The sequence below is a fragment of the Ambystoma mexicanum genome, chromosome 1p (assembly GCF_040938575.1).
Source record: "Ambystoma mexicanum isolate Mex_15411 chromosome 1p, UKY_AmexF1_1, whole genome shotgun sequence".
Classification (NCBI taxonomy): domain Eukaryota; kingdom Metazoa; phylum Chordata; class Amphibia; order Caudata; family Ambystomatidae; genus Ambystoma; species Ambystoma mexicanum.
In genome coordinates, this window is record NC_090921.1 from 1,474,125,401 (window position 1) to 1,474,147,645 (window position 22,245).

General features: G+C 43.1%; 15 non-coding genes across 15 annotated transcripts; all 15 read left to right on the plus strand.

Annotated features, from left to right (window-relative positions):
• The first annotated feature begins 90 nt into the window (after window positions 1-90).
• Window positions 91-164, plus strand: TRNAI-AAU (transfer RNA isoleucine (anticodon AAU)). The gene has a single exon. It is a non-coding gene; the product is annotated as a tRNA-Ile (tRNA).
• A 3,748-nt stretch (window positions 165-3,912) lies between these two features.
• TRNAI-AAU (transfer RNA isoleucine (anticodon AAU)) lies at window positions 3,913-4,020 on the plus strand. The gene is made up of 2 exons: window positions 3,913-3,950; window positions 3,985-4,020. It is a non-coding gene; the product is annotated as a tRNA-Ile (tRNA).
• A 1,355-nt stretch (window positions 4,021-5,375) lies between these two features.
• Window positions 5,376-5,449, plus strand: TRNAI-AAU (transfer RNA isoleucine (anticodon AAU)). The gene has a single exon. It is a non-coding gene; the product is annotated as a tRNA-Ile (tRNA).
• A 1,021-nt stretch (window positions 5,450-6,470) lies between these two features.
• Window positions 6,471-6,544, plus strand: TRNAI-AAU (transfer RNA isoleucine (anticodon AAU)). Its single transcript has one exon. It is a non-coding gene; the product is annotated as a tRNA-Ile (tRNA).
• A 1,821-nt stretch (window positions 6,545-8,365) lies between these two features.
• TRNAI-AAU (transfer RNA isoleucine (anticodon AAU)) lies at window positions 8,366-8,473 on the plus strand. Its single transcript has 2 exons — window positions 8,366-8,403; window positions 8,438-8,473. It is a non-coding gene; the product is annotated as a tRNA-Ile (tRNA).
• Window positions 8,474-8,749: 276 nt separating this feature from the next.
• Window positions 8,750-8,823, plus strand: TRNAI-AAU (transfer RNA isoleucine (anticodon AAU)). The gene has a single exon. It is a non-coding gene; the product is annotated as a tRNA-Ile (tRNA).
• A 1,005-nt stretch (window positions 8,824-9,828) lies between these two features.
• On the plus strand, window positions 9,829-9,902 carry TRNAI-AAU (transfer RNA isoleucine (anticodon AAU)). Its single transcript has one exon. It is a non-coding gene; the product is annotated as a tRNA-Ile (tRNA).
• A 676-nt stretch (window positions 9,903-10,578) lies between these two features.
• TRNAI-AAU (transfer RNA isoleucine (anticodon AAU)) lies at window positions 10,579-10,652 on the plus strand. The gene has a single exon. It is a non-coding gene; the product is annotated as a tRNA-Ile (tRNA).
• Window positions 10,653-11,673: 1,021 nt separating this feature from the next.
• Window positions 11,674-11,747, plus strand: TRNAI-AAU (transfer RNA isoleucine (anticodon AAU)). The gene has a single exon. It is a non-coding gene; the product is annotated as a tRNA-Ile (tRNA).
• Window positions 11,748-13,567: 1,820 nt separating this feature from the next.
• TRNAI-AAU (transfer RNA isoleucine (anticodon AAU)) lies at window positions 13,568-13,675 on the plus strand. The gene is made up of 2 exons: window positions 13,568-13,605; window positions 13,640-13,675. It is a non-coding gene; the product is annotated as a tRNA-Ile (tRNA).
• A 2,105-nt stretch (window positions 13,676-15,780) lies between these two features.
• Window positions 15,781-15,854, plus strand: TRNAI-AAU (transfer RNA isoleucine (anticodon AAU)). The gene has a single exon. It is a non-coding gene; the product is annotated as a tRNA-Ile (tRNA).
• A 1,021-nt stretch (window positions 15,855-16,875) lies between these two features.
• On the plus strand, window positions 16,876-16,949 carry TRNAI-AAU (transfer RNA isoleucine (anticodon AAU)). The gene has a single exon. It is a non-coding gene; the product is annotated as a tRNA-Ile (tRNA).
• A 1,020-nt stretch (window positions 16,950-17,969) lies between these two features.
• TRNAI-AAU (transfer RNA isoleucine (anticodon AAU)) lies at window positions 17,970-18,043 on the plus strand. Its single transcript has one exon. It is a non-coding gene; the product is annotated as a tRNA-Ile (tRNA).
• A 726-nt stretch (window positions 18,044-18,769) lies between these two features.
• On the plus strand, window positions 18,770-18,843 carry TRNAI-AAU (transfer RNA isoleucine (anticodon AAU)). The gene has a single exon. It is a non-coding gene; the product is annotated as a tRNA-Ile (tRNA).
• A 1,477-nt stretch (window positions 18,844-20,320) lies between these two features.
• Window positions 20,321-20,428, plus strand: TRNAI-AAU (transfer RNA isoleucine (anticodon AAU)). The gene is made up of 2 exons: window positions 20,321-20,358; window positions 20,393-20,428. It is a non-coding gene; the product is annotated as a tRNA-Ile (tRNA).
• Window positions 20,429-22,245: the final 1,817 nt, after the last annotated feature.

The window sequence follows — 22,245 nt, forward strand, 5'->3', positions numbered from 1 at the left end:
ATGTAGTTTTTCTTTAGGTTGTTGTGAGGATAAGGGTTTTATGTGTGAATGAGTTAGGCATTTTTTTCCAAGGGAAAAAGACTCTCAGCTGGCCGGTTAGCTCAGTTGGTTAGAGCGTGGTGCTAATAATGCCAAGGTCACGGGTTCGATCCCCGTATTGGCCACTTTGTCATTTTGGGAAATATTTCTGCAGAAGCATGAGATTGATGCAGAATTGGCACTCACAGCTTTAGAGTTACTAACACAAGATTGCTGTTTTGTTGGAAGCAGCTGTGCATACATAGTCACGGGTCAGTACTGCTGCGGACATAACCAATGTTGTTGTGAGGATAAGGGTTGTATTTGTGAATGAGTTAGGCATTTTTTTTCCAAGGGAAGAAAACATCCCCCTACAACTGGCCTCCTGCTTATGCTTGAGTCAGAAACAAAACTCTCAGCTGGCTGTTTAGCTCATTTGGTTAGAGCGTGGTGCTAATAATGGCAAGGTCACGGGTCCCTGTATTGGCCTCCTTGTCATTTTGGGAAATATTTCTGCAGAAGCATGAGATTGATGCAGAATTGGCACTCACAGCTTTAGAGTTACTAACACAAGATTGCTGTTTTGTTGGAAGCAGCTGTGCATACATGGTCACGGGTCAGTACTGCTGCGGGACATAACCAATGTTGTTGTGAGGATAAGGGTTGTATTTGTGAATGAGTTAGGCATTTTCTTTCAAGGGAAGAAAACTCCCCCCTGCAACTGGCCTCCCTCCTATGCTCCAGTCAGAAGGCATACTTTTTCTGACTGAGCATGGTGCTAATCACGCCAAGTTAGCGGATTTGATCCCAGTATTGGCCACTTTGTCAATTTGGGAAATATTTCTGCAGAAGCATGAGATTGATGCAGAATTCCCACCCACAGCTTTAGATTTACTATGACTAGTTTGCTGTTTTGTTGGAAGCAGCAGTCCATAAATGGTCACAGGTCAGTACTGCTGTGGGAAATGACCAATGAGATGCATTTAACCTTCTTTGTCCCAGTTCTACTTAAATGTGATGCAGGCTACAAGTCAGTTTGAAGATAATTGTCATATTCATGAATTTCCTTTAGATCACATGTAGTTTTTCTTTAGGTTGTTGTGAGGATAAGGGTTTTATGTGTGAATGACTTAGGCATTTTTTTTCCAAGGGAAGAAAAAATCCCCCTGCAACTGGCCTCCCTCTAATGCTCCAGTCAGAAACAAGACTCTCAGCTGGTGGGTTAGCTCAGTTGGTTAGAGCGTGGTGCTAATAACGCCAAGGTCATGGGTTCGATCCCCGTATTGGCCACTTTGTCATTTTGGGAAATATTTCTGCAGAAGCATGAGATTGATGCAGAATTGGCACTCACAGCTTTAGAGTTACTAACACAAGATTGCTGTTTTGTTGGAAGCAGCTGTGCATACATAGTCACGGGTCAGTACTGCTGCGGACATAACCAATGTTGTTGTGAGGATAAGGGTTGTATTTGTGAATGAGTTAGGCATTTTCTTTCAAGGGAAGAAAACTCCCCCCTGCAACTGGCCTCCCTCCTATGCTCCAGTCAGAAGGCATACTTTTTCTGACTGAGCATGGTGCTAATCACGCCAAGTTAGCGAATTTGATCCCAGTATTGGCCACTTTGTCAATTTGGGAAATATTTCTGCAGAAGCATGAGATTGATGCAGAATTCCCACCCACAGCTTTAGATTTAATATGACTAGTTTGCTGTTTTGTTGGAAGCAGCAGTCCATAAATGGTCACAGGTCAGTACTGCTGTGGGAAATGACCAATGAGATGCATTTAACCTTCTTTGTCCCAGTTCTACTTAAATGTGATGCAGGCTACAAGTCAGTTTGAAGATAATTGTCATATTCATGAATTTCCTTCAGATCACATGTAGTTTTTCTTTAGGTTGTTGTGAGGATAAGGGTTTTATGTGTGAATGAGTTAGGCATTTTTTTCCAAGGGAAAAAGATTCTCAGCTGGCCGGTTAGCTCAGTTGGTTAGAGCGTGGTGCTAATAACGCCAAGGCCATGGTTAGAGCGTGGTGCTAATAACGCCAAGGTCACGGGTTCGATCCCTGTATTGGCCACTTTGTCATTTTGGGAAATATTTCTGCAGAAGCATGAGATTGATGCAGAATTGGCACTCACAGCTTTAGAGTTACTAACACAAGATTGCTGTTTTGTTGGAAGCAGCTGTGCATACATAGTCACGGGTCAGTACTGCTGCGGACATAACCAATGTTGTTGTGAGGATAAGGGTTGTATTTGTGAATGAGTTAGGCATTTTTTTTCCAAGGGAAGAAACATCCCCCTACAACTGGCCTCCTGCTTATGCTTGAGTCAGAAACAAACCTCTCAGCTGGCTGTTTAGCTCATTTGGTTAGAGCGTGGTGCTAATAATGGCAAGGTCACGGGTCCCCGTATTGGCCTCCTTGTCATTTTGGGAAATATTTCTGCAGAAGCATGAGATTGATGCAGAATTGGCACTCACAGCTTTAGAGTTACTAACACAAGATTGCTGTTTTGTTGGAAGCAGCTGTGCATACATGGTCACGGGTCAGTACTGCTGCGGGACATAACCAATGTTGTTGTGAGGATAAGGGTTGTATTTGTGAATGAGTTAGGCATTTTCTTTCAAGGGAAGAAAACTCCCCCCTGCAACTGGCCTCCCTCCTATGCTCCAGTCAGAAGGCATACTTTTTCTGACTGAGCATGGTGCTAATCACGCCAAGTTAGCGGATTTGATCCCAGTATTGGCCACTTTGTCAATTTGGGAAATATTTCTGCAGAAGCATGAGATTGATGCAGAATTCCCACCCACAGCTTTAGATTTACTATGACTAGTTTGCTGTTTTGTTGGAAGCAGCAGTCCATAAATGGTCACAGGTCAGTACTGCTGTGGGAAATGACCAATGAGATGCATTTAACCTTCTTTGTCCCAGTTCTACTTAAATGTGATGCAGGCTACAAGTCAGTTTGAAGATAATTGTCATATTCATGAATTTCCTTTAGATCACATGTAGTTTTTCTTTAGGTTGTTGTGAGGATAAGGGTTTTATGTGTGAATGACTTAGGCATTTTTTTTCCAAGGGAAGAAAAAATCCCCCTGCAACTGGCCTCCCTCTAATGCTCCAGTCAGAAACAGGACTCTCAGCTGGTCGGTTAGCTGAGTTGGTTAGAGCGTGGTGCTAATAACGCCAAGGTCACGGGTTCGATCCCCGTATTGGCCACTTTGTCATTTTGGGAAATATTTCTGCAGAAGCATGAGATTGATGCAGAATTGGCACTCACAGCTTTAGAGTTACTAACACAAGATTGCTGTTTTGTTGGAAGCAGCTGTGCATACATAGTCACGGGTCAGTACTGCTGCGGACATAACCAATGTTGTTGTGAGGATAAGGGTTGTATTTGTGAATGAGTTAGGCATTTTCTTTCAAGGGAAGAAAACTCCCCCCTGCAACTGGCATCCCTCCTATGCTCCAGTCAGAAGGCATACTTTTTCTGACTGAGCATGGTGCTAATCACGCCAAGTTAGCGAATTTGATCCCAGTATTGGCCACTTTGTCAATTTGGGAAATATTTCTGCAGAAGCATGAGATTGATGCAGAATTCCCACCCACAGCTTTAGATTTAATATGACTAGTTTGCTGTTTTGTTGGAAGCAGCAGTCCATAAATGGTCACAGGTCAGTACTGCTGTGGGAAATGACCAATGAGATGCATTTAACCTTCTTTGTCCCAGTTCTACTTAAATGTGATGCAGGCTACAAGTCAGTTTGAAGATAATTGTCATATTCATGAATTTCCTTCAGATCACATATAGTTTTTCTTTAGGTTGTTGTGAGGATAAGGGTTTTATGTGTGAATGAGTTAGGCATTTTTTTTCCAAGGGCAAAAGGCTCTCAGCTGGCCGGTTAGCTCAGTTGGTTAGAGCGTGGTGCTAATAACGCCAAGGTCATGGTTAGAGCGTGGTGCTAATAACGCCAAGGTCACGGGTTCGATCCCCGTATTGGCCACTTTGTCATTTTCTGGAAATATTTCTGCAGAAGCATGAGATTGATGCAGAATTGGCACTCACAGCTTTAGAGTTACTAACACAAGATTGCTGTTTTGTTGGAAGCAGCTGTGCATACATAGTCACGGGTCAGTACTGCTGCGGACATAACCAATGTTGTTGTGAGGATAAGGGTTGTATTTGTGAATGAGTTAGGCATTTTTTTTCCAAGGGAAGAAAAAATCCCCCTGCAACTGGCCTCCCTCTTATGCTCCAGTTAGAAACATGCCTCTCAGCTGGCCGGTTAGCTCAGTTGGTTAGAGCGTGGTGCTAATAACGCCAAGGTCACGCGTTCGATCCCCGTATAGGCCACTTTGTCATTTTGGGAAATATTTCTGCAGAATCATGAGATTGATGCAGAATTGGCACTCACAGCTTTAGAGTTACTAACACAAGATTGCTGTTTTGTTGGAAGCAGATGTGCATACATAGTCACGGGTCAGTACTGCTGCGGACATAACCAATGTTGTTGTGAGGATAAGGGTTGTATTTGTGAATGAGTTAGGCATTTTCTTTCAAGGGAAGAAAACTCCCCCCTGCAACTGGCCTCCCTCCTATGCTCCAGTCAGAAGGCTTACTTTTTCTGACTGAGCATGGTGCTAATCACGCCAAGTTAGCGAATTTGATCCCAGTATTGGCCACTTTGTCAATTTGGGAAATATTTCTGCAGAAGGATGAGATTGATGCAGAATTGGCACTCACAGCTTTAGAGTTACTAACACAAGATTGCTGTTTTGTTGGAAGCAGCTCTGCATACATAGTCACGGGTCAGTACTACTGCGGACATAACCAATGTTGTTGTGAGGATAAGGGTTGTATTTGTGAATGAGTTAGGCATTTTCTTTCAAGGGAAGAAAACTCCCCCCTGCAACTGGCCTCCCTCCTATGCTCCAGTCAGAAGGCATACTTTTTCTGACTGAGCATGGTGCTAATCACGCCAAGTTAGCGAATTTGATCCCAGTATTGGCCACTTTGTCAATTTGGGAAATATTTCTGCAGAAGCATGAGATTGATGCAGAATTCCCACCCACAGCTTTAGATTTACTATGACAAGTTTGCTGTTTTGTTGGAAGCAGCAGTCCATAAATGGTCACAGGTCAGTACTGCTGTGGGAAATGACCAATGAGATGCATTTAACCTTCTTTGTCCCAGTTCTACTTAAATGTGATGCAGGATACAAGTCAGTTTGAAGATAATTGTCATATTCATGAATTTCCTTCAGATCACATATAGTTTTTCTTTAGGTTGTTGTGAGGATAAGGGTTTTATGTGTGAATGAGTTAGGCATTTTTTTCCAAGGGAAAAAGACTCTCAGCTGGCCGGTTAGCTCAGTTGGTTAGAGCGTGGTGCTAATAACGCCAAGGTCACGGGTTCGATCCCCGTATTGGCCACTTTGTCATTTTGGGAAATATTTCTGCAGAAGGATGAGATTGATGCAGAATTGGCACTCAGAGCTTTAGAGTTACTAACACAAGATTGGTGTTTTGTTGGAAGCAGCTGTGCATACATAGTCACGGGTCAGTACTGCTGCGGACATAACCAATGTTGTTGTGAGGATAAGGGTTGTATTTGTGAATGAGTTAGGCATTTTTTTTCCAAGGGAAGAAAACATCCCCCTACAACTGGCCTCCTGCTTATGCTTGAGTCAGAAACAAAACTCTCAGCTGGCTGTTTAGCTCATTTGGTTAGAGCGTGGTGCTAATAATGGCAAGGTCACGGGTCCCCGTATTGGCCTCCTTGTCATTTTGGGAAATATTTCTGCAGAAGCATGAGATTGATGCAGAATTGGCACTCACAACTTTAGAGTTACTAACACAAGATTGCTGTTTTGTTGGAAGCAGCTGTGCATACATGGTCACGGGTCAGTACTGCTGCGGGACATAACCAATGTTGTTGTGAGGATAAGGGTTGTATTTGTGAATGAGTTAGGCATTTTCTTTCAAGGGAAGAAAACTCCCCCCTGCAACTGGCCTCCCTCCTATGCTCCAGTCAGAAGGCATACTTTTTCTGACTGAGCATGGTGCTAATCACGCCAAGTTAGCGAATTTGATCCCAGTATTGGCCACTTTGTCAATTTAGGAAAAATGTCTGCAGAAGCATTAGATTGATGCAGAATTCCCACCCACAGCTTTAGATTTACTATGACAAGTTTGCTGTTTTGTTGGAAGCAGCAGTCCATAAATGGTCACAGGTCAGTACTGCTGTGGGAAATGACCAATGAGATGCATTTAACCTTCTTTGTCCCAGTTCTACTTAAATGTGATGCAGGCTACAAGTCAGTTTGAAGATAATTGTCATATTCATGAATTTCCTTCAGATCACATGTAGTTTTTCTTTAGGTTGTTGTGAGGATAAGGGTTTTATGTGTGAATGAGTTAGGCATTTTTTTCCAAGGGAAAAAGACTCTCAGCTGGCCGGTTAGCTCAGTTGGTTAGAGCGTGGTGCTAATAACGCCAAGGTCACGGGTTCGATCCCCGTATTGGCCACTTTGTCATTTTGGGAAATATTTCTGCAGAAGCATGAGATTGATGCAGAATTGGCACTCACAGCTTTAGAGTTACTAACACAAGATTGCTGTTTTGTTGGAAGCAGCTGTGCATACATAGTCACGGGTCAGTACTGCTGCGGACATAACCAATGTTGTTGTGAGGATAAGGGTTGTATTTGTGAATGAGTTAGGCATTTTTTTTCCAAGGGAAGAAAACATCCCCCTACAACTGGCCTCCTGCTTATGCTTGAGTCAGAAACAAAACTCTCAGCTGGCTGTTTAGCTCATTTGGTTAGAGCGTGGTGCTAATAATGGCAAGGTCACGGGTCCCCGTATTGGCCTCCTTGTCATTTTGGGAGATATTTCTGCAGAAGCATGAGATTGATGCAGAATTGGCACTCACAGCTTTAAAGTTACTAACACAAGATTGCTGTTTTGTTGGAAGCAGCTGTGCATACATGGTCACGGGTCAGTACTGCTGCGGGACATAACCAATGTTGTTGTGAGGATAAGTGTTGTATTTGTGAATGAGTTAGGCATTTTCTTTCAAGGGAAGAAAACTCCCCCCTGCAACTGGCCTCCCTCCTATGCTCCAGTCAGAAGGCATACTTTTTCTGACTGAGCATGGTGCTAATCACGCCAAGTTAGCGGATTTGATCCCAGTATTGGCCACTTTGTCAATTTGGGAAATATTTCTGCAGAAGCATGAGATTGATGCAGAATTCCCACCCACAGCTTTAGATTTACTATGACTAGTTTGCTGTTTTGTTGGAAGCAGCAGTCCATAAATGGTCACAGGTCAGTACTGCTGTGGGAAATGACCAATGAGATGCATTTAACCTTCTTTGTCCCAGTTCTACTTAAATGTGATGCAGGCTACAAGTCAGTTTGAAGATAATTGTCATATTCATGAATTTCCTTTAGATCACATGTAGTTTTTCTTTAGGTTGTTGTGAGGATAAGGGTTTTATGTGTGAATGACTTAGGCATTTTTTTTCCAAGGGAAGAAAAAATCCCCCTGCAACTGGCCTCCCTCTAATGCTCCAGTCAGAAACAGGACTCTCAGCTGGTCGGTTAGCTGAGTTGGTTAGAGCGTGGTGCTAATAACGCCAAGGTCACGGGTTCGATCCCCGTATTGGCCACTTTGTCATTTTGGGAAATATTTCTGCAGAAGCATGAGATTGATGCAGAATTGGCACTCACAGCTTTAGAGTTACTAACACAAGATTGCTGTTTTGTTGGAAGCAGCTGTGCATACATAGTCACGGGTCAGTACTGCTGCGGACATAACCAATGTTGTTGTGAGGATAAGGGTTGTATTTGTGAATGAGTTAGGCATTTTCTTTCAAGGGAAGAAAACTCCCCCCTGCAACTGGCATCCCTCCTATGCTCCAGTCAGAAGGCTTACTTTTTCTGACTGAGCATGGTGCTAATCACGCCAAGTTAGCGAATTTGATCCCAGTATTGGCCACTTTGTCAATTTGGGAAATATTTCTGCAGAAGGATGAGATTGATGCAGAATTGGCACTCACAGCTTTAGAGTTACTAACACAAGATTGCTGTTTTGTTGGAAGCAGCAGTCCATAAATGGTCACAGGTCAGTACTGCTGTGGGAAATGACCAATGAGATGCATTTAACCTTCTTTGTCCCAGTTCTACTTAAATGTGATGCAGGCTACAAGTCAGTTTGAAGATAATTGTCATATTCATGAATTTCCTTCAGATCACATATAGTTTTTCTTTAGGTTGTTGTGAGGATAAGGGTTTTATGTGTGAATGAGTTAGGCATTTTTTTTCCAAGGGAAAAAGGCTCTCAGCTGGCCGGTTAGCTCAGTTGGTTAGAGCGTGGTGCTAATAACGCCAAGGTCATGGTTAGAGCGTGGTGCTAATAACGCCAAGGTCACGGGTTCGATCCCCGTATTGGCCACTTTGTCATTTTCTGGAAATATTTCTGCAGAAGCATGAGAATGATGCAGAATTGGCACTCACAGCTTTAGAGTTACTAACACAAGATTGCTGTTTTGTTGGAAGCAGCTGTGCATACATAGTCACGGGTCAGTACTGCTGCGGACATAACCAATGTTGTTGTGAGGATAAGGGTTGTATTTGTGAATGAGTTAGGCATTTTTTTTCCAAGGGAAGAAAAAATCCCCCTGCAACTGGCCTCCCTCTTATGCTCCAGTTAGAAATATGCCTCTCAGCTGGCCGGTTAGCTCAGTTGGTTAGAGCGTGGTGCTAATAACGCCAAGGTCACGGGTTCGATCCCCGTATAGGCCACTTTGTCATTTTGGGAAATATTTCTGCAGAATCATGAGATTGATGCAGAATTGGCACTCACAGCTTTAGAGTTACTAACACAAGATTGCTGTTTTGTTGGAAGCAGATGTGCATACATAGTCACGGGTCAGTACTGCTGCGGACATAACCAATGTTGTTGTGAGGATAAGGGTTGTATTTGTGAATGAGTTAGGCATTTTCTTTCAAGGGAAGAAAACTCCCCCCTGCAACTGGCCTCCCTCCTATGCTCCAGTCAGAAGGCTTACTTTTTCTGACTGAGCATGGTGCTAATCACGCCAAGTTAGCGAATTTGATCCCAGTATTGGCCACTTTGTCAATTTGGGAAATATTTCTGCAGAAGGATGAGATTGATGCAGAATTGGCACTCACAGCTTTAGAGTTACTAACACAAGATTGCTGTTTTGTTGGAAGCAGCTCTGCATACATAGTCACGGGTCAGTACTACTGCGGACATAACCAATGTTGTTGTGAGGATAAGGGTTGTATTTGTGAATGAGTTAGGCATTTTCTTTCAAGGGAAGAAAACTCCCCCCTGCAACTGGCCTCCCTCCTATGCTCCAGTCAGAAGGCATACTTTTTCTGACTGAGCATGGTGCTAATCACGCCAAGTTAGCGAATTTGATCCCAGTATTGGCCACTTTGTCAATTTGGGAAATATTTCTGCAGAAGCATGAGATTGATGCAGAATTCCCACCCACAGCTTTAGATTTACTATGACAAGTTTGCTGTTTTGTTGGAAGCAGCAGTCCATAAATGGTCACAGGTCAGTACTGCTGTGGGAAATGACCAATGAGATGCATTTAACCTTCTTTGTCCCAGTTCTACTTAAATGTGATGCAGGATACAAGTCAGTTTGAAGATAATTGTCATATTCATGAATTTCCTTCAGATCACATATAGTTTTTCTTTAGGTTGTTGTGAGGATAAGGGTTTTATGTGTGAATGAGTTAGGCATTTTTTTCCAAGGGAAAAAGACTCTCAGCTGGCCGGTTAGCTCAGTTGGTTAGAGCGTGGTGCTAATAACGCCAAGGTCACGGGTTCGATCCCCGTATTGGCCACTTTGTCATTTTGGGAAATATTTCTGCAGAAGGATGAGATTGATGCAGAATTGGCACTCACAGCTTTAGAGTTACTAACACAATATTGCTGTTTTGTTGGAAGCAGCTGTGCATACATAGTCACGGGTCAGTACTGCTGCGGACATAACCAATGTTGTTGTGAGGATAAGGGTTGTATTTGTGAATGAGTTAGGCATTTTCTTTCAAAGGAAGAAAACTCCCCCCTGCAACTGGCCTCCCTCCTATGCTCCAGTCAGAAGGCATACTTTTTCTGACTGAGCATGGTTCTAATCAAGCCAAGTTAGCGAATTTGATCCCAGTATTGGCCACTTTGTCAATTTGGGAAATATTTCTGCAGAAGCATGAGATTGATGCAGAATTCCCACCCACAGCTTTAGATTTACTATGACTAGTTTGCTGTTTTGTTGGAAGCAGCAGTCCATAAATGGTCACAGGTCAGTACTGCTGTGGGAAATGACCAATGAGATGCATTTAACCTTCTTTGTCCCAGTTCTACTTAAATGTGATGCAGGCTACAAGTCAGTTTGAAGATAATTGTCATATTCATGAATTTCCTTCAGATCACATGTAGTTTTTCTTTAGGTTGTTGTGAGGATAAGGGTTTTATGTGTGAATGAGTTAGGCATTTTTTTCCAATGGAAAAAGACTCTCAGCTGGCCGGTTAGCTCAGTTGGTTAGAGCGTGGTGCTAATAACGCCAAGGTCACGGGTTCGATCCCTGTATTGGCCACTTTGTCATTTTGGGAAATATTTCTGCAGAAGGATGAGATTGATGCAGAATTGGCACTCACAGCTTTAGAGTTACTAACACAAGATTGGTGTTTTGTTGGAAGCAGCTGTGCATACATAGTCACGGGTCAGTACTGCTGCGGACATAACCAATGTTGTTGTGAGGATAAGGGTTGTATTTGTGAATGAGTTAGGCATTTTTTTTCCAAGGGAAGAAAACATCCCCCTACAACTGGCCTCCTGCTTATGCTTGAGTCAGAAACAAAACTCTCAGCTGGCTGTTTAGCTCATTTGGTTAGAGCGTGGTGCTAATAATGGCAAGGTCACGGGTCCCCGTATTGGCCTCCTTGTCATTTTGGGAAATATTTCTGCAGAAGCATGAGATTGATGCAGAATTGGCACTCACAGCTTTAGAGTTACTAACACAAGATTGCTGTTTTGTTGGAAGCAGCTGTGCATACATGGTCACGGGTCAGTACTGCTGCGGGACATAACCAATGTTGTTGTGAGGATAAGGGTTGTATTTGTGAATGAGTTAGGCATTTTCTTTCAAGGGAAGAAAACTCCCCCCTGCAACTGGCCTCCCTCCTATGCTCCAGTCAGAAGGCATACTTTTTCTGACTGAGCATGGTGCTAATCACGCCAAGTTAGCGAATTTGATCCCAGTATTGGCCACTTTGTCAATTTGGGAAAAATGTCTGCAGAAGCATTAGATTGATGCAGAATTCCCACCCACAGCTTTAGATTTACTATGACAAGTTTGCTGTTTTGTTGGAAGCAGCAGTCCATAAATGGTCACAGGTCAGTACTGCTGTGGGAAATGACCAATGAGATGCATTTAACCTTCTTTGTCCCAGTTCTACTTAAATGTGATGCAGGCTACAAGTCAGTTTGAAGATAATTGTCATATTCATGAATTTCCTTCAGATCACATGTAGTTTTTCTTTAGGTTGTTGTGAGGATAAGGGTTTTATGTGTGAATGAGTTAGGCATTTTTTTCCAAGGGAAAAAGACTCTCAGCTGGCCGGTTAGCTCAGTTGGTTAGAGCGTGGTGCTAATAACGCCAAGGTCACGGGTTCGATCCCCGTATTGGCCACTTTGTCATTTTGGGAAATATTTCTGCAGAAGCATGAGATTGATGCAGAATTGGCACTCACAGCTTTAGAGTTACTAACACAAGATTGCTGTTTTGTTGGAAGCAGCTGTGCATACATAGTCACGGGTCAGTACTGCTGCGGACATAACCAATGTTGTTGTGAGGATAAGGGTTGTATTTGTGAATGAGTTAGGCATTTTTTTTCCAAGGGAAGAAAACATCCCCCTACAACTGGCCTCCTGCTTATGCTTGAGTCAGAAACAAAACTCTCAGCTGGCTGTTTAGCTCATTTGGTTAGAGCGTGGTGCTAATAATGGCAAGGTCACGGGTCCCCGTATTGGCCTCCTTGTCATTTTGGGAAATATTTCTGCAGAAGCATGAGATTGATGCAGAATTGGCACTCACAGCTTTAAAGTTACTAACACAAGATTGCTGTTTTGTTGGAAGCAGCTGTGCATACATGGTCACGGGTCAGTACTGCTGCGGGACATAACCAATGTTGTTGTGAGGATAAGGGTTGTATTTGTGAATGAGTTAGGCATTTTCTTTCAAGGGAAGAAAACTCCCCCCTGCAACTGGCCTCCCTCCTATGCTCCAGTCAGAAGGCATACTTTTTCTGACTGAGCATGGTGCTAATCACGCCAAGTTAGCGGATTTGATCCCAGTATTGGCCACTTTGTCAATTTGGGAAATATTTCTGCAGAAGCATGAGATTGATGCAGAATTCCCACCCACAGCTTTAGATTTACTATGACTAGTTTGCTGTTTTGTTGGAAGCAGCAGTCCATAAATGGTCACAGGTCAGTACTGCTGTGGGAAATGACCAATGAGATGCATTTAACCTTCTTTGTCCCAGTTCTACTTAAATGTGATGCAGGCTACAAGTCAGTTTGAAGATAATTGTCATATTCATGAATTTCCTTTAGATCACATGTAGTTTTTCTTTAGGTTGTTGTGAGGATAAGGGTTTTATGTGTGAATGACTTAGGCATTTTTTTTCCAAGGGAAGAAAAAATCCCCCTGCAACTGGCCTCCCTCTAATGCTCCAGTCAGAAACAGGACTCTCAGCTGGTCGGTTAGCTGAGTTGGTTAGAGCGTGGTGCTAATAACGCCAAGGTCACGGGTTCGATCCCCGTATTGGCCACTTTGTCATTTTGGGAAATATTTCTGCAGAAGCATGAGATTGATGCAGAATTGGCACTCACAGCTTTAGAGTTACTAACACAAGATTGCTGTTTTGTTGGAAGCAGCTGTGCATACATAGTCACGGGTCAGTACTGCTGCGGACATAACCAATGTTGTTGTGAGGATAAGGGTTGTATTTGTGAATGAGTTAGGCATTTTCTTTCAAGGGAAGAAAACTCCCCCCTGCAACTGGCATCCCTCCTATGCTCCAGTCAGAAGGCATACTTTTTCTGACTGAGCATGGTGCTAATCACGCCAAGTTAGCGAATTTGATCCCAGTATTGGCCACTTTGTCAATTTGGGAAATATTTCTGCAGAAGCATGAGATTGATGCAGAATTCCCACCCACAGCTTTAGATTTAATATGACTAGTTTGCTGTTTTGTTGGAAGCAGCAGTCCATAAATGGTCACAGGTCAGTACTGCTGTGGGAAATGACCAATGAGATGCATTTAACCTTCTTTGTCCCAGTTCTACTTAAATGTGATGCAGGCTACAAGTCAGTTTGAAGATAATTGTCATATTCATGAATTTCCTTCAGATCACATATAGTTTTTCTTTAGGTTGTTGTGAGGATAAGGGTTTTATGTGGGAATGAGTTAGGCATTTTTTTCCAAGGGAAAAAGGCTCTCAGCTGGCCGGTTAGCTCAGTTGGTTAGAGCGTGGTGCTAATAACGCCAAGGTCATGGTTAGAGCGTGGTGCTAATAACGCCAAGGTCACGGGTTCGATCCCCGTATTGGCCACTTTGTCATTTTCTGGAAATATTTCTGCAGAAGCATGAGATTGATGCAGAATTGGCACTCACAGCTTTAGAGTTACTAACACAAGATTGCTGTTTTGTTGGAAGCAGCTGTGCATACATAGTCACGGGTCAGTACTGCTGCGGACATAACCAATGTTGTTGTGAGGATAAGGGTTGTATTTGTGAATGAGTTAGGCATTTTTTTTCCAAGGGAAGAAAAAATCCCCCTGCAACTGGCCTCCCTCTTATGCTCCAGTTAGAAATATGCCTCTCAGCTGGCAGGTTAGCTCAGTTGGTTAGAGCGTGGTACTAATAACGCCAAGGTCACGGGTTCGATCCCCGTATAGGCCACTTTGTCATTTTGGGAAATATTTCTGCAGAATCATGAGATTGATGCAGAATTGGCACTCACAGCTTTAGAGTTACTAACACAAGATTGCTGTTTTGTTGGAAGCAGATGTGCATACATAGTCACGGGTCAGTACTGCTGCGGACATAACCAATGTTGTTGTGAGGATAAGGGTTGTATTTGTGAATGAGTTAGGCATTTTCTTTCAAGGGAAGAAAACTCCCCCCTGCAACTGGCCTCCCTCCTATGCTCCAGTCAGAAGGCTTACTTTTTCTGACTGAGCATGGTGCTAATCACGCCAAGTTAGCGAATTTGATCCCAGTATTGGCCACTTTGTCAATTTGGGAAATATTTCTGCAGAAGGATGAGATTGATGCAGAATTGGCACTCACAGCTTTAGAGTTACTAACACAAGATTGCTGTTTTGTTGGAAGCAGCTCTGCATACATAGTCACGGGTCAGTACTACTGCGGACATAACCAATGTTGTTGTGAGGATAAGGGTTGTATTTGTGAATGAGTTAGGCATTTTCTTTCAAGGGAAGAAAACTCCCCCCTGCAACTGGCCTCCCTCCTATGCTCCAGTCAGAAGGCATACTTTTTCTGACTGAGCATGGTGCTAATCACGCCAAGTTAGCGAATTTGATCCCAGTATTGGCCACTTTGTCAATTTGGGAAATATTTCTGCAGAAGCATGAGATTGATGCAGAATTCCCACCCACAGCTTTAGATTTACTATGACAAGTTTGCTGTTTTGTTGGAAGCAGCAGTCCATAAATGGTCACAGGTCAGTACTGCTGTGGGAAATGACCAATGAGATGCATTTAACCTTCTTTGTCCCAGTTCTACTTAAATGTGATGCAGGATACAAGTCAGTTTGAAGATAATTGTCATATTCATGAATTTCCTTCAGATCACATATAGTTTTTCTTTAGGTTGTTGTGAGGATAAGGGTTTTATGTGTGAATGAGTTAGGCATTTTTTTCCAAGGGAAAGAGACTCTCAGCTGGCCGGTTAGCTCAGTTGGTTAGAGCGTGGTGCTAATAACGCCAAGGTCACGGGTTCGATCCCCGTAATGGCGACTTTGTCATTTTGGGAAATATTTCTGCAGAAGGATGAGATTGATGCAGAATTGGCACTCACAGCTTTAGAGTTACTAACACAAGATTGCTGTTTTGTTGGAAGCAGCTGTGCATACATAGTCACGGGTCAGTACTGCTGCGGACATAACCAATGTTGTTGTGAGGATAAGGGTTGTATTTGTGAATGAGTTAGGCATTTTCTTTCAAAGGAAGAAAGCTCCCCCCTGCAACTGGCCTCCCTCCTATGCTCCAGTCAGAAGGCATACTTTTTCTGACTGAGCATGGTGCTAATAACGCCAAGTTAGCGAATTTGATCCCAGTATTGGCCACTTTGTCAATTTGGGAAATATTTCTGCAGAAGCATGAGATTGATGCAGAATTCCCACCCACAGCTTTAGATTTACTATGACTAGTTTGCTGTTTTGTTGGAAGCAGCAGTCCATAAATGGTCACAGGTCAGTACTGCTGTGGGAAATGACCAATGAGATGCATTTAACCTTCTTTGTCCCAGTTCTACTTAAATGTGATGCAGGCTACAAGTCAGTTTGAAGATAATTGTCATATTCATGAATTTCCTTCAGATCACATGTAGTTTTTCTTTAGGTTGTTGTGAGGATAAGGGTTTTATGTGTGAATGAGTTAGGCATTTTTTTCCAATGGAAAAAGACTCTCAGCTGGCCGGTTAGCTCAGTTGGTTAGAGCGTGGTGCTAATAACACCAAGGTCACGGGTTCGATCCCTGTATTGGCCACTTTGTCATTTTGGGAAATATTTCTGCAGAAGGATGAGATTGATGCAGAATTGGCACTCACAGCTTTAGAGTTACTAACACAAGATTGCTGTTTTGTTGGAAGCAGCTGTGCATACATAGTCACGGGTCAGTACTGCTGCGGACATAACCAATGTTGTTGTGAGGATAAGGGTTGTATTTGTGAATGAGTTAGGCATTTTTTTTCCAAGGGAAGAAAACATCCCCCTACAACTGGCCTCCTGCTTATGCTTGAGTCAGAAACAAAACTCTCAGCTGGCTGTTTAGCTCATTTGGTTAGAGCGTGGTGCTAATAATGGCAAGGTCACGGGTCCCCGTATTGGCCTCCTTGTCATTTTGGGAAATATTTCTGCAGAAGCATGAGATTGATGCAGAATTGGCACTCACAGCTTTAGAGTTACTAACACAAGATTGCTGTTTTGTTGGAAGCAGCTGTGCATACATGGTCACGGGTCAGTACTGCTGCGGGACATAACCAATGTTGTTGTGAGGATAAGGGTTGTATTTGTGAATGAGTTAGGCATTTTCTTTCAAGGGAAGAAAACTCCCCCCTGCAACTGGCCTCCCTCCTATGCTCCAGTCAGAAGGCATACTTTTTCTGACTGAGCATGGTGCTAATCACGCCAAGTTAGCGAATTTGATCCCAGTATTGGCCACTTTGTCAATTTGGGAAAAATGTCTGCAGAAGCATTAGATTGATGCAGAATTCCCACCCACAGCTTTAGATTTACTATGACAAGTTTGCTGTTTTGTTGGAAGCAGCAGTCCATAAATGGTCACAGGTCAGTACTGCTGTGGGAAATGACCAATGAGATGCATTTAACCTTCTTTGTCCCAGTTCTACTTAAATGTGATGCAGGCTACAAGTCAGTTTGAAGATAATTGTCATATTCATGAATTTCCTTCAGATCACATGTAGATTTTCTTTAGGTTGTTGTGAGGATAAGGGTTTTATGTGTGAATGAGTTAGGCATTTTTTTCCAAGGGAAAAAGACTCTCAGCTGGCCGGTTAGCTCAGTTGGTTAGAGCGTGGTGCTAATAACGCCAAGGTCACGGGTTCGATCCCCGTATTGGCCACTTTGTCATTTTGGGAAATATTTCTGCAGAAGCATGAGATTGATGCAGAATTGGCACTCACAGCTTTAGAGTTACTAACACAAGATTGCTGTTTTGTTGGAAGCAGCTGTGCATACATAGTCACGGGTCAGTACTGCTGCGGACATAACCAATGTTGTTGTGAGGATAAGGGTTGTATTTGTGAATGAGTTAGGCATTTTTTTTCCAAGGGAAGAAAACATCCCCCTACAACTGGCCTCCTGCTTATGCTTGAGTCAGAAACAAAACTCTCAGCTGGCTGTTTAGCTCATTTGGTTAGAGCGTGGTGCTAATAATGGCAAGGTCACGGGTCCCCGTATTGGCCTCCTTGTCATTTTGGGAAATATTTCTGCAGAAGCATGAGATTGATGCAGAATTGGCACTCACAGCTTTAAAGTTACTAACACAAGATTGCTGTTTTGTTGGAAGCAGCTGTGCATACATAGTCACGGGTCAGTACTGCTGCGGACATAACCAATGTTGTTGTGAGGATAAGGGTTGTATTTGTGAATGAGTTAGGCATTTTCTTTCAAGGGAAGAAAACTCCCCCCTGCAACTGGCCTCCCTCCTATGCTCCAGTCAGAAGGCATACTTTTTCTGACTGAGCATGGTGCTAATCACGCCAAGTTAGCGAATTTGATCCCAGTATTGGCCACTTTGTCAATTTGGGAAATATTTCTGCAGAAGCATGAGATTGATGCAGAATTCCCACCCACAGCTTTAGATTTAATATGACTAGTTTGCTGTTTTGTTGGAAGCAGCAGTCCGTAAATGGTCACAGGTCAGTACTGCTGTGGGAAATGACCAATGAGATTCATTTAACCTTCTTTGTCCCAGTTCTACTTAAATGTGATGCAGGCTACAAGTCAGTTTGAAGATAATTGTCATATTCATGAATTTCCTTCAGATCACATGTAGTTTTTCTTTAGGTTGTTGTGAGGATAAGGGTTTTATGTGTGAATGAGTTAGGCATTTTTTTCCAAGGGAAAAAGACTCTCAGCTGGCCGGTTAGCTCAGTTGGTTAGAGCGTGGTGCTAATAACGCCAAGGTCACGGGTTCGATCCCCGTATTGGCCACTTTGTCATTTTGGGAAATATTTCTGCAGAAGCATGAGATTGATGCAGAATTGGCACTCACAGCTTTAGAGTTACTAACACAAGTTTGCTGTTTTGTTGGTAGCAGCTGTGCATACATGGTCACGGGTCAGTACTGCTGCGGGACATAACCAATGTTGTTGTGAGGATAAGGGTTGTATTTGTGAATGAGGTAGGCATTTTCTTTCAAGGGAAGAAAACTCCCCCCTGCAACTGGCCTCCCTCCTATGCTCCAGTCAGAAGGCATACTTTTTCTGACTGAGCATGGTGCTAATCACGCCAAGTTAGCGGATTTGATCCCAGTATTGGCCACTTTGTCAATTTGGGAAATATTTCTGCAGAAGCATGAGATTGATGCAGAATTCCCACCCACAGCTTTAGATTTACTATGACTAGTTTGCTGTTTTGTTGGAAGCAGCAGTCCATAAATGGTCACAGGTCAGTACTGCTGTGGGAAATGACCAATGAGATGCATTTAACCTTCTTTGTCCCAGTTCTACTTAAATGTGATGCAGGCTACACGTCAGTTTGAAGGTAATTGTCAAATTCATGAATTTCCTTCAGATCACATGTAGTTTTTCTTTAGGTTGTTGTGAGGATAAGGGTTTTATGTGTGAATGACTTAGGCATTTTTTTTGCAAGGGAAGAAAAAATCCCCCTGCAACTGGCCTCCCTCTTATGCTCCAGTCAGAAACAGGACTTTCAGCTGGTCGGTTAGCTCAGTTGGTTAGAGCGTGGTGCTAATAACGCCAAGGTCACGGGTTCGATCCCCGTATTGGCCACTTTGTCATTTTGGGAAATATTTCTGCAGAAGCATGAGATTGATGCAGAATTGGCACTCACAGCTTTAGAGTTACTAACACAAGATTGCTGTTTTGTTGGAAGCAGCTGTGCATACATGGTCACGGGTCAGTACTGCTGCGGGACATAACCAATGTTGTTGTGAGGATAAGGGTTGTATTTGTGAATGAGTTAGGCATTTTCTTTCAAGGGAAGAAAACTCCCCCCTGCAACTGGCCTCCCTCCTATGCTCCAGTCAGAAGGCTTACTTTTTCTGACTGAGCATGGTGCTAATCACGCCAAGTTAGCGGATTTGATCCCAGTATTGGCCACTTTGTCAATTTGGGAAATATTTCTGCAGAAACATGATATTGATGCAGAATTCCCACCCACAGCTTTAGATTTACTATGACTAGTTTGCTGTTTTGTTGGAAGCAGCAGTCCATAAATGGTCACAGGTCAGTACTGCTGTGGGAAATGACCAATGAGATGCATTTAACCTTCTTTGTTCCAGTTCTACTTAAATGTGATGCAGGCTACAAGTCAGTTTGAAGGTAATTGTCAAATTCATGAATTTCCTTCAGATCACATGTAGTTTTTCTTTAGGTTGTTGTGAGGATAAGGGTTTTATGTGTGAATGACTTAGGCATTTTTTTTCCAAGGGAAGAAAAAATCCCCCTGCAACTGGCCTCCCTCTAATGCTCCAGTCAGAAACAGGACTCTCAGCTGGTCGGTTAGCTGAGTTGGATAGAGCGTGGTGCTAATAACGCCAAGGTCACGGGTTCGATCCCCGTATTGGCCACTTTGTCATTTTGGGAAATATTTCTGCAGAAGCATGAGATTGATGCAGAATTGGCACTCACAGCTTTAGAGTTACTAACACAAGTTTGCTGTTTTGTTGGTAGCAGCTGTGCATACATGGTCACGGGTCAGTACTGCTGCGGGACATAACCAATGTTGTTGTGAGGATAAGGGTTGTATTTGTGAATGAGGTAGGCATTTTCTTTCAAGGGAAGAAAACTCCCCCCTGCAACTGGCCTCCCTCCTATGCTCCAGTCAGAAGGCATACTTTTTCTGACTGAGCATGGTGCTAATCACGCCAAGTTAGCGAATTTGATCCCAGTATTGGCCACTTTGTCAATTTGGGAAATATTTCTGCAGAAGCATGAGATTGATGCAGAATTCCCACCCACAGCTTTAGATTTAATATGACTAGTTTGCTGTTTTGTTGGAAGCAGCAGTCCATAAATGGTCACAGGTCAGTACTGCTGTGGGAAATGACCAATGAGATGCATTTAACCTTCTTTGTCCCAGTTCTACTTAAATGTGATGCAGGCTACAAGTCAGTTTGAAGATAATTGTCATATTCATGAATTTCCTTCAGATCACATATAGTTTTTCTTTAGGTTGTTGTGAGGATAAGGGTTTTATGTGTGAATGAGTTAGGCATTTTTTTCCAAGGGAAAAAGGCTCTCAGCTGGCCGGTTAGCTCAGTTGGTTAGAGCGTGGTGCTAATAACGCCAAGGTCATGGTTAGAGCGTGGTGCTAATAACGCCAAGGTCACGGGTTCGATCCCCGTATTGGCCACTTTGTCATTTTCTGGAAATATTTCTGCAGAAGCATGAGATTGATGCAGAATTGGCACTCACAGCTTTAGAGTTACTAACACAAGATTGCTGTTTTGTTGGAAGCAGATGTGCATACATAGTCACGGGTCAGTACTGCTGCGGACATAACCAATGTTGTTGTGAGGATAAGGGTTGTATTTGTGAATGAGTTAGGCATTTTCTTTCAAGGGAAGAAAACTCCCCCCTGCAACTGGCCTCCCTCCTATGCTCCAGTCAGAAGGCTTACTTTTTCTGACTGAGCATGGTGCTAATCACGCCAAGTTAGCGAATTTGATCCCAGTATTGGCCACTTTGTCAATTTGGGAAATATTTCTGCAGAAGGATGAGATTGATGCAGAATTGGCACTCACAGCTTTAGAGTTACTAACACAAGATTGCTGTTTTGTTGGAAGCAGCTCTGCATACATAGTCACGGGTCAGTACTACTGCGGACATAACCAATGTTGTTGTGAGGATAAGGGTTGTATTTGTGAATGAGTTAGGCATTTTCTTTCAAGGGAAGAAAACTCCCCCCTGCAACTGGCCTCCCTCCTATGCTCCAGTCAGAAGGCATACTTTTTCTGACTGAGCATGGTGCTAATCACGCCAAGTTAGCGAATTTGATCCCAGTATTGGCCACTTTGTCAATTTGGGAAATATTTCTGCAGAAGGATGAGATTGATGCAGAATTGGCACTCACAGCTTTAGAGTTACTAACACAAGATTGCTGTTTTGTTGGAAGCAGCTCTGCATACATAGTCACGGGTCAGTACTACTGCGGACATAACCAATGTTGTTGTGAGGATAAGGGTTGTATTTGTGAATGAGTTAGGCATTTTCTTTCAAGGGAAGAAAACTCCCCCCTGCAACTGGCCTCCCTCCTATGCTCCAGTCAGAAGGCATACTTTTTCTGACTGAGCATGGTGCTAATCACGCCAAGTTAGCGAATTTGATCCCAGTATTGGCCACTTTGTCAATTTGGGAAATATTTCTGCAGAAGCATGAGATTGATGCAGAATTCCCACCCACAGCTTTAGATTTACTATGACAAGTTTGCTGTTTTGTTGGAAGCAGCAGTCCATAAATGGTCACAGGTCAGTACTGCTGTGGGAAATGACCAATGAGATGCATTTAACCTTCTTTGTCCCAGTTCTACTTAAATGTGATGCAGGATACAAGTCAGTTTGAAGATAATTGTCATATTCATGAATTTCCTTCAGATCACATATAGTTTTTCTTTAGGTTGTTGTGAGGATAAGGGTTTTATGTGTGAATGAGTTAGGCATTTTTTTCCAAGGGAAAAAGACTCTCAGCTGGCCGGTTAGCTCAGTTGGTTAGAGCGTGGTGCTAATAACGCCAAGGTCACGGGTTCGATCCCCGTAATGGCGACTTTGTCATTTTGGGAAATATTTCTGCAGAAGGATGAGATTGATGCAGAATTGGCACTCACAGCTTTAGAGTTACTAACACAAGATTGCTGTTTTGTTGGAAGCAGCTGTGCATACATAGTCACGGGTCAGTACTGCTGCGGACATAACCAATGTTGTTGTGAGGATAAGGGTTGTATTTGTGAATGAGTTAGGCATTTTTTTTCCAAGGGAAGAAAACATCCCCCTACAACTGGCCTCCTGCTTATGCTTGAGTCAGAAACAAAACTCTCAGCTGGCTGTTTAGCTCATTTGGTTAGAGCGTGGTGCTAATAATGGCAAGGTCACGGGTCCCCGTATTGGCCTCCTTGTCATTTTGGGAAATATTTCTGCAGAAGCATGAGATTGATGCAGAATTGGCACTCACAGC